At 34.6% G+C, this 7,835-nt stretch overlaps 1 long non-coding RNA gene across 1 annotated transcript; it reads right to left on the reverse strand.

The window, feature by feature from the left end:
* Positions 1-2,904: 2,904 nt before the first annotated feature.
* Positions 2,905-7,081, reverse strand: LOC143198525 (uncharacterized). The gene is made up of 2 exons (XR_013006236.1): positions 6,949-7,081; positions 2,905-3,171 (listed from the first exon to the last, which is right to left on the reverse strand). It is a non-coding gene; the product is annotated as an uncharacterized LOC143198525 (long non-coding RNA).
* Between the last annotated feature and the right edge of the window lie 754 nt (positions 7,082-7,835).

Consider the following 7,835-nt stretch of genomic DNA (forward strand, 5'->3'; position numbering starts at 1 on the left):
TCCTAATAAAAGTTTTAGTTGTTATTTAAATCGTTGCTTTCTTGGCTTGAAGCCCTGCTGTACACCATAATGTTAATTCGGTTCTCCGCCCTCTGCTTCTTTTCTCCAAGGTGTTTCCATCAATATACCGAATCAGACAACAAGTAATTACGCTAGGGTCGGTCGCGAGCCTCTTCGAACGTTCCAGCCGGAGCACCCCGGCCGCTCGTCATGCGAACAGCAACAATTTCACATCGGCAATCGGACGCGTACCGGCAGGAGTCCGTAGATCATGCTGCCACCTGCTTGCCGGCGCTATCCCGCGGCCGCTTCATGTATCTTGCCCGTAATAAAATCGGAAAGTGTTCCCGCAGGAGCCCTTCCGCGCTCCCTTCAGTCAACTTCCAATCTGCCGCTTAACCTGCGTCCCCCATAAATACGGCAGGAATTCGCCGGGATAAAAACGGGTTTCGGGCGCGTTTATTTCGACTTTTACGAGTGTTCCGATTCCGGGGGCACTGCTTTTTAGCCGCCGGCTTTTTTCGACCATCATAAACAGCAACAAACACAACTTTTTGTTTTAAATATTAACGGTCCGTCATCCTCTTACCCCCCTCCCCAGCCCTCAGTCTCACAATACCGGTATGACGAACGCACTGATTGTAGTGAAGGAATATGAAAGAAAGCTTGAAAAATAATTTATGAAGTTGGCTAAACTGAATCCTTATACATTAAAAGTTAATTCAATTTCAAATGCTTTGAGGACTGTGCCATTCTCTTCAAATTATGTAATCGGTTTGTTATTAAAATGATTAATGACGGAAGTATTTTTTTCCAATGGATAGCGCTGAAAGAACTGCTAAACTAGTGTTGAGAGTAGCCCCCCATCCACCTGGAAACATGCACTTATCATCGCAGTCATCCCCAAAAAGAGTTAAGTCATTATCTTCTGAGTACAGACCTATCAGTCTAACAGGTCAATTGAAAAGTTTATGCTATAATCGGTGTATCACCCTTCAAGGGTGATGACTGATTATAGCGACCCTCCAACCTTTCGATACTATTTTTGTAGTACAATTTCTCCTTTGCTTGAAAATAAGCCTCAGTTTCGTCGACCACCTCTTCATTCGACGAAAATTTCTTCCCAACGAGCATTCTTTTGAGATCTGAGAACAGGAAATAGCCACTGGGGGCCAGATCTGGAGAATACGGTGGATGAGGAAGCAATTCGAAGCCCAATTCATGGATTTTTGACACGGTGCATTGCCTTGGTGAAGCAGCACTTTACTAAGTAAGCTGTTATTAAGTTCCATCTCCAAGCTTGCTGAAAAAGCAATTCTCTATGCCCTCAATGACTTTACGAAGTCAAACAATATCATTCCAGATGAGCAATTCAGGTTCCTCGCCAGATATTAAGCCGTTTGTCAGGCAAATCGGCTGGCGGTAAAAATTAACAGTGCTTTTAACCGACGTAAAAGATTTGGAACGGTCCTCTTGGACCTAACCAAAGCCTTTGAAAAGGTACCTGACCGCTCTAGGTTCGTCCATCGATCGATGGACGAACCTGCTCTTATCAAATCATTTCTGTCAGGACGATCATTCCAGGTCAAGATCAAAGGCACTTTCTGCAGCCGGGAAAACCATCGTCGCAGGAATTCCACAAGGTTCCCCGCTGGCACCCGTTTCATTTGATATTTTACTTTCAGATACCACAAGTTGAGGCTTTTTACGCGGACGATACTCAAAATAAATTAACCTGCTTCTTGAAGAGGTTTCTGGAGGTTGCAAGTCAACTCACAGAAAACCCATGCCATCTTCTTCCACAAGAAGCATTTTGCACCAAGCATATCGCGTCTTAAATTCGAGAACGTCCAAATTCCATGTTCAGAAGAAGCCTATATCGGTATTTTTTTGACCGGAAACTTAGGTGGAACTTCCAGATTCAAAGGACCCTCCAGAAAGGTCAGGATATTGTCAATCTGTTGTTCCCGCTCATAAATCAGAGCTTGCTCTTTCAATAAAATCTCTACTGTACAAGATGCTGGTTCTATCATTTGTTCTATAGGGCTCCAGTGTCTCTCTCAAATACGCGTCACCTAACCAGGTGGAATGTCTTCAAGTTTTTCAGAATAACATTCTCAGGAGAATAACCAATGTCTGGTTCGTCAGAAATAAGCATATTCATAGGGAAACAGATATCTCCCAAGTTCACGATTTTATATACGAGTTATTCCTCAACTCTTCGTTTTTCGCATAATATATATATATATATATATATATATATATATATATATATATATATATATATATATATATATATATATATATATATATATATATATATATATATAGTGTCAATGCAATAGTATCGACCTTTCCCGTGGAACGACTAACGGGTAAGGTATTAGGAATACTTTCTAGACCAAAATATACAATCCGCAAAACTAAATATAGAATAAATAGGTACCCTCTAGTATATAAGACCCGCTATTTACGAATCGGACGAGCATGCTGCTTGCAGTGATGTTGCTGCATGGTGTGATAATGACGCCATGTCCTTGACTGGCCTTCATGCCTCTTAACGGTGTTACTGGTCACGGGTACCCTCTTTACCAACACTAAGAAGTATCAGCTCAGAGTCATTCCCCACATAAGCAGTCCAACTAGCTTATTCCTGTTGGTTTCAGGTCAAAGAAGTGAAAGTTGTTATAACAATTTTTAATAATTTTCTTATTGTCTACATAATTTTTTTACTCCCTCTCTATTTTAACATGTTTTTGTACATTGTAGTTACAACAATTTACAACAAACTCTGACCTGTACACAATAGTTTACAATATAAAAATTGTTTGTTTTTAATCAATATTATCATATATCACGGTTCCAAATAAAGCCACTCATTCAAACAATTATGCTTTAGGTTCCTTAATGGTAATGTATATTTATTTTGCAACATTCGTTTTTGAGGTCACACGTATTTTCCAAACTTACCAACAGCAATAAACTTACCCGTCAATATCTTCGAAACCCATGTTCAGATATCCCTCATGGTAACGAAAAAGCGGCAGCCTATTTGGTTTTAGTATAGGTAAGTCTGCATTATCAGATTTGATTTTCTTTAAAAGTTCACTGATCGGGTCACAAGAAGTATCCGGTGGGTCAAGGTGTTTACAATTATTCCAAAAAATGATCCTATAAATTAAATTATAATGTATACAAATATAAGGTGTTTGTCAATTAATAGTAACTTGATTATCATTAAAAAATTGAAAACATAATGTTATGTTAGTTACGTTCGTTTATCGATACATTTTTTTGTTTTATTTAATCAATAAATATATATTATGATGTGAAGAATTGGTCCCACAATATCTTTTTACTATATATACTAGTAGCGTTCAATTATATATAAACACAATTTGATAAATGATATGTGTTGACAGTGTGTGATTATCACAGCTAATATAAGTGGACATTTTCGTCGATGGATATAAAAATAACCAAAGGAAAAATGTACAAGGGATGGACACATTAACATGAACACCTGACATATTTACAATATGTATTTGTTAATAAGCTGTTGACCATTTAAATTGGCTCTTAAAATAGCTGCAATTCTTCGCGGAATGGATACATAGATTATCTGAATAGTTTCCACTGGAACTGGAAGTTGGCAGTTGTCCCATTCTTGTAACAAAACATCCGCCAATTGATTCAATGATGGTGTAGATGGAAACCTACTCCTCACTATCTGCTCTAAAACTCTCCATAACGGTGCAATTATGTTGAGGTCTGGCGATTGTACTGACCAGGGAACATGCTTCTCAAACCAAAATTGCACCTTTTATATTATAATTTTGGAATACGGTAGAGTTTGGCGACAGTATGCTGGTTATAGTAAAAGTTTCATATCAACATCATTGAGGGTGTTGAGATATTTATTCTCGGTAATCCGGCCAGTGATATCAGTGAAAGGACCATCTGAATACCATGATATTTCCATCCAATTCATAACGAAAAATTCTCAATGTTCGACTGTAAGAAGGTACCAGTCTGGATCATACGTCTTTTTTGGGGTTCTCTATATATAAACTCGGCAGTTTGTAGGAAATTATGTAAACGATGATTCAATTGACCATATCATTATTTCAATCATCAAGTGTTCAGTGAGTGCTGATTACTGTTGTCACTTTTAACGCGGTAGTTTTAGATCGTCTAGCCAAAATGCTTTTTAGTATTCGCAGTATATATATACAGCGGATTACTATATTTACATGGAAACAGTGTTGCCAATATGCAACAAGATATACTATATTACATGCTATTCATATTATTTTGTCTATCCCCTGTATTGTTTATATAAAAATATGTCATATTATAATATAGGAACCGTTTATATCATGCATTTTATCGATTGATTCATAGAGCAATAGAGAAAAAACTCAATAGGGGTCTCTGGAGAAAAGTTTTGCTTTGCCCAACATCCAGATGAGATTATATCGGCCATTCAAGTAATTTGATTGGTCAATTTAAATCTTCGTTATAGGCACCTGTTAGAGAAACATTTTGCTGTGAAGACATTTGATAAACAAGGAACCTAAACAAGGTACTTTGGTGAACTTTGGAACAAATAAAAATTATCTCTTGTCTTTTCCCTTTTTCATATCTATTACACTTACGTATTTTTATTTTTTTATACTGAAAGCAAACTATGAGTCTTTCTTTATTAAAATTCTGTTTACTTGTTTTAACCAAAAGTATATAGAAAACCTTATCATTTTTAATATTCTATCTGGAAGACGATTAAGACCTACTGCCAGTTTGTTTGTATAAGGACACCTGGAACTGAAAGTATAGTGTCAACTTCCATTTTCTCAACTCCTGGTAATACATCCATCGTTAGTATTGAATGTACTGATATGAGCACTTTAAATTACTTCTCAAACACACTAGTCGAAGGATGTATATTCCTGAATCCAGGAGCTCTAATAGATGCAAAAAATTTTAAACTAGCTTGCTTAAGTAGTCTTAGCCAATATATTTATTCGGATAATTAAAAAAGTTTTGTTCTCTAATGCAACAACGGTGTTCAAGATAGTTATTAAATTTTCAATTGATGGCACAAATGTGTTCTTACTTAGTCAATAAGCACTATTTAAGTCCTGAATTGCTTTGCACCAAAATTCCTAGTGTATTGAACTTCGATTAATCCTCTCTTAAAATGTTTGCATTCAGGACCTATTATTTCGTGGAGTTTCAACAATCAAATAATTGATCCTAAAAGAAAAGTATATCGCCGTTTATATAGCTTCTTTCGGAAGGGGATTAATTTCATATTTTAAATGATTATTAATATGAATAAACTTTCACAAAAGCAAAAACAACAAAAAGCCAAATACTTCTTCGAGGTAAAACGATTCTGAATTTTTTTTCTATATGTGTATCGTAAACAACACTTTCTAGATCGAGAATTCACTTTACTTATTTTACTACCCATTTATGTATACTAATAAACTAATAACTTCATCTCTAAGCTTTATAAAAAAATTTAAACGCACTATTCCTTACGTCAGGTATACTGAATAAACAATAAAGGTACCATAGAAACGAAGTGAACCAATCAGATCCCGTCGCGGCTCTTAGCATAGCGATTAAAGCAAATAAGTTAAAAGTAGCGGCGTCTAGATGTTGGATGTCGCGAAACATTTCCCCAAAATTTCCTATAAAGTTAAATCTCTATTTCTCTGTGACTATATTACATGGTATTCATATAATTGATATTGATAAAAATTATTTGTAGTTGTAGTGTAAAACGCATAAAATTACACTAGGTTTTAAACTCGCGGGTGATATGGTGACAATTGGCTGTAGATGTATTTGACAAGATGATTATTATTATGGAAAAGATGAAAAGGTAAACATCAATATATAAGGACAATAAAAAAGACCATCACCGAAAATACGTTTGGATTATAGCATACCATAATGGTATTTACAGGGTATACATAATTATCGTAAAAAATGTGTTATTCTAAATCCTGGAACTACTGTATTTTGATACGAATTTCTTAAGAAATTCACCGTGCTTACATATGATAACGCTTAGAAATATAATTTAATGTAATGATAACTGTCTTGCTTGGTATGCTGATTTCGAAAATATTTTTAGTCAGCGCTAAAAATAAGTTTGAAATGCTTGTTAATACTTAATGGAAATATGTATGCTTCACTGCCTATTGTTTATTCAATGTATTTGAATGAAACGTACAAAAATCATAATAATATTTTATAGAAAAATAACTACACAGCTCATGATTGGATGGTGGAAATTTAAAAGTTATTTCCATGCTTTTCGGTCTTCAAGAAGGATTTAAAAAGTTATCATATAAATGAGCAGGACAGTAAAATATAAACAGTGGTCCAAAAACAATGGTTTATTAAAAAATGATACCAAAAGAGAGAACAACATTTTTGTAATACTGTAATAGACTCCGAAAAGATTCATATACCATTACTATACGTAAAGTTGTAGGAGGTTGGGAGGTAGGAGGTAGGAGGTTAGGTTGTATAAATCATAAAGTGGGGAAACCTCTTAAACCTCTCGTAACTAATCGTACCTAATATAACAAATAATTCCTCAATTCTAGGTCTGATGAGTTTTAATAGTGTATAATAGTTTGAAAAGTTAATAATAGGTGATGTGGGTGGTGAATAGAGTTTCGTCAGGCCATAAAATGGATTCAACTTATTTTCCATATTTTTTAGATATATAATTGAGAATTGTAAGTGCTTGTCCTGATGTCAAATATAGTTGAATATGCTTAATAAAGATTTAAGAAAAACATATTTAATGATTGATAGACATTACACTATTTTATCAAACATTTCATAGTATTTAACCTTGTAACAGTTACATAATTTTTCTTGTTGATAATCTATGAATTAACTAAATAATTAGCCAGTACTTACCTGTCATTGGATGTGTTCATATTTTAATTTTAGTTCTTTGTCCAGAATTGGAGGAATTCTAAAAAATCAACGCCGAAATCGGGAATATGAGATTGGTGGAATGATTTAGTTTATTTACATGGAGAGCCGACCACGGAATGTTAACGGCGAGCATTAAAATCAATTCCGTCTGTTGACTTTGGTTTGAAACCTGAAATAATAGCCATCCCAGACCCATCCTTTTAAATTATCTAATTTTGTTCATTGTTCAGCTTTGTTATATAAAAAGGTAGTGTTGCGAAATTGTTAGGAATATACTAAAGACAACATAATCCGCTTGATTTTATGTTGTAATATTTAAAATTCGTAGTACGTATATTATTCATAACTTAATTTACTGAAAAATTATTTGGTCGGTGTTGAATTGTTTATTGATTTTTGGATATTTTCCTAATAATTCTAATGTTGCTAAGTCAAACCATCATCTATCAAAACAAGTAATAGAAGAGTTGTAATTTATATTTCAAGCCTTTGCAGCATCTAGTATTATCAGGTGCTATTTAAGGCTCTTATTGGAAACATGACATTACTGAACATTTTATTATACAACATGGGGCAAAAGTCCCGCTACCATTTTGATTGCCTATAACTTTGCTCAAATAAAGGATAAGTAAGTTTGGTTTTGATAAAAAGTTTTTTTAGTCTTTATATTTCTTTTACAAGGTATTTTTCGTGACATCCTGCAAGATCTGAGGTTGAATTTTTTCAATGTCGTGACGAATATTGTCTTTAAGATGTTGAATCCTTTGGGGTTTATTCACAAAAACTTTTGATATTAAAAAAACCCATAAGAAAAAGTATGGTGCTGTTAAATTCGGAGATCTGACTGGCCATGCTAAATGGCCACT

The sequence above is a fragment of the Rhynchophorus ferrugineus genome, unplaced genomic scaffold (assembly GCF_030347505.1).
Source record: "Rhynchophorus ferrugineus isolate W39M unplaced genomic scaffold, kcgeb_rfMv2 rfM6, whole genome shotgun sequence".
Classification (NCBI taxonomy): Eukaryota; Metazoa; Arthropoda; class Insecta; order Coleoptera; family Curculionidae; genus Rhynchophorus; species Rhynchophorus ferrugineus.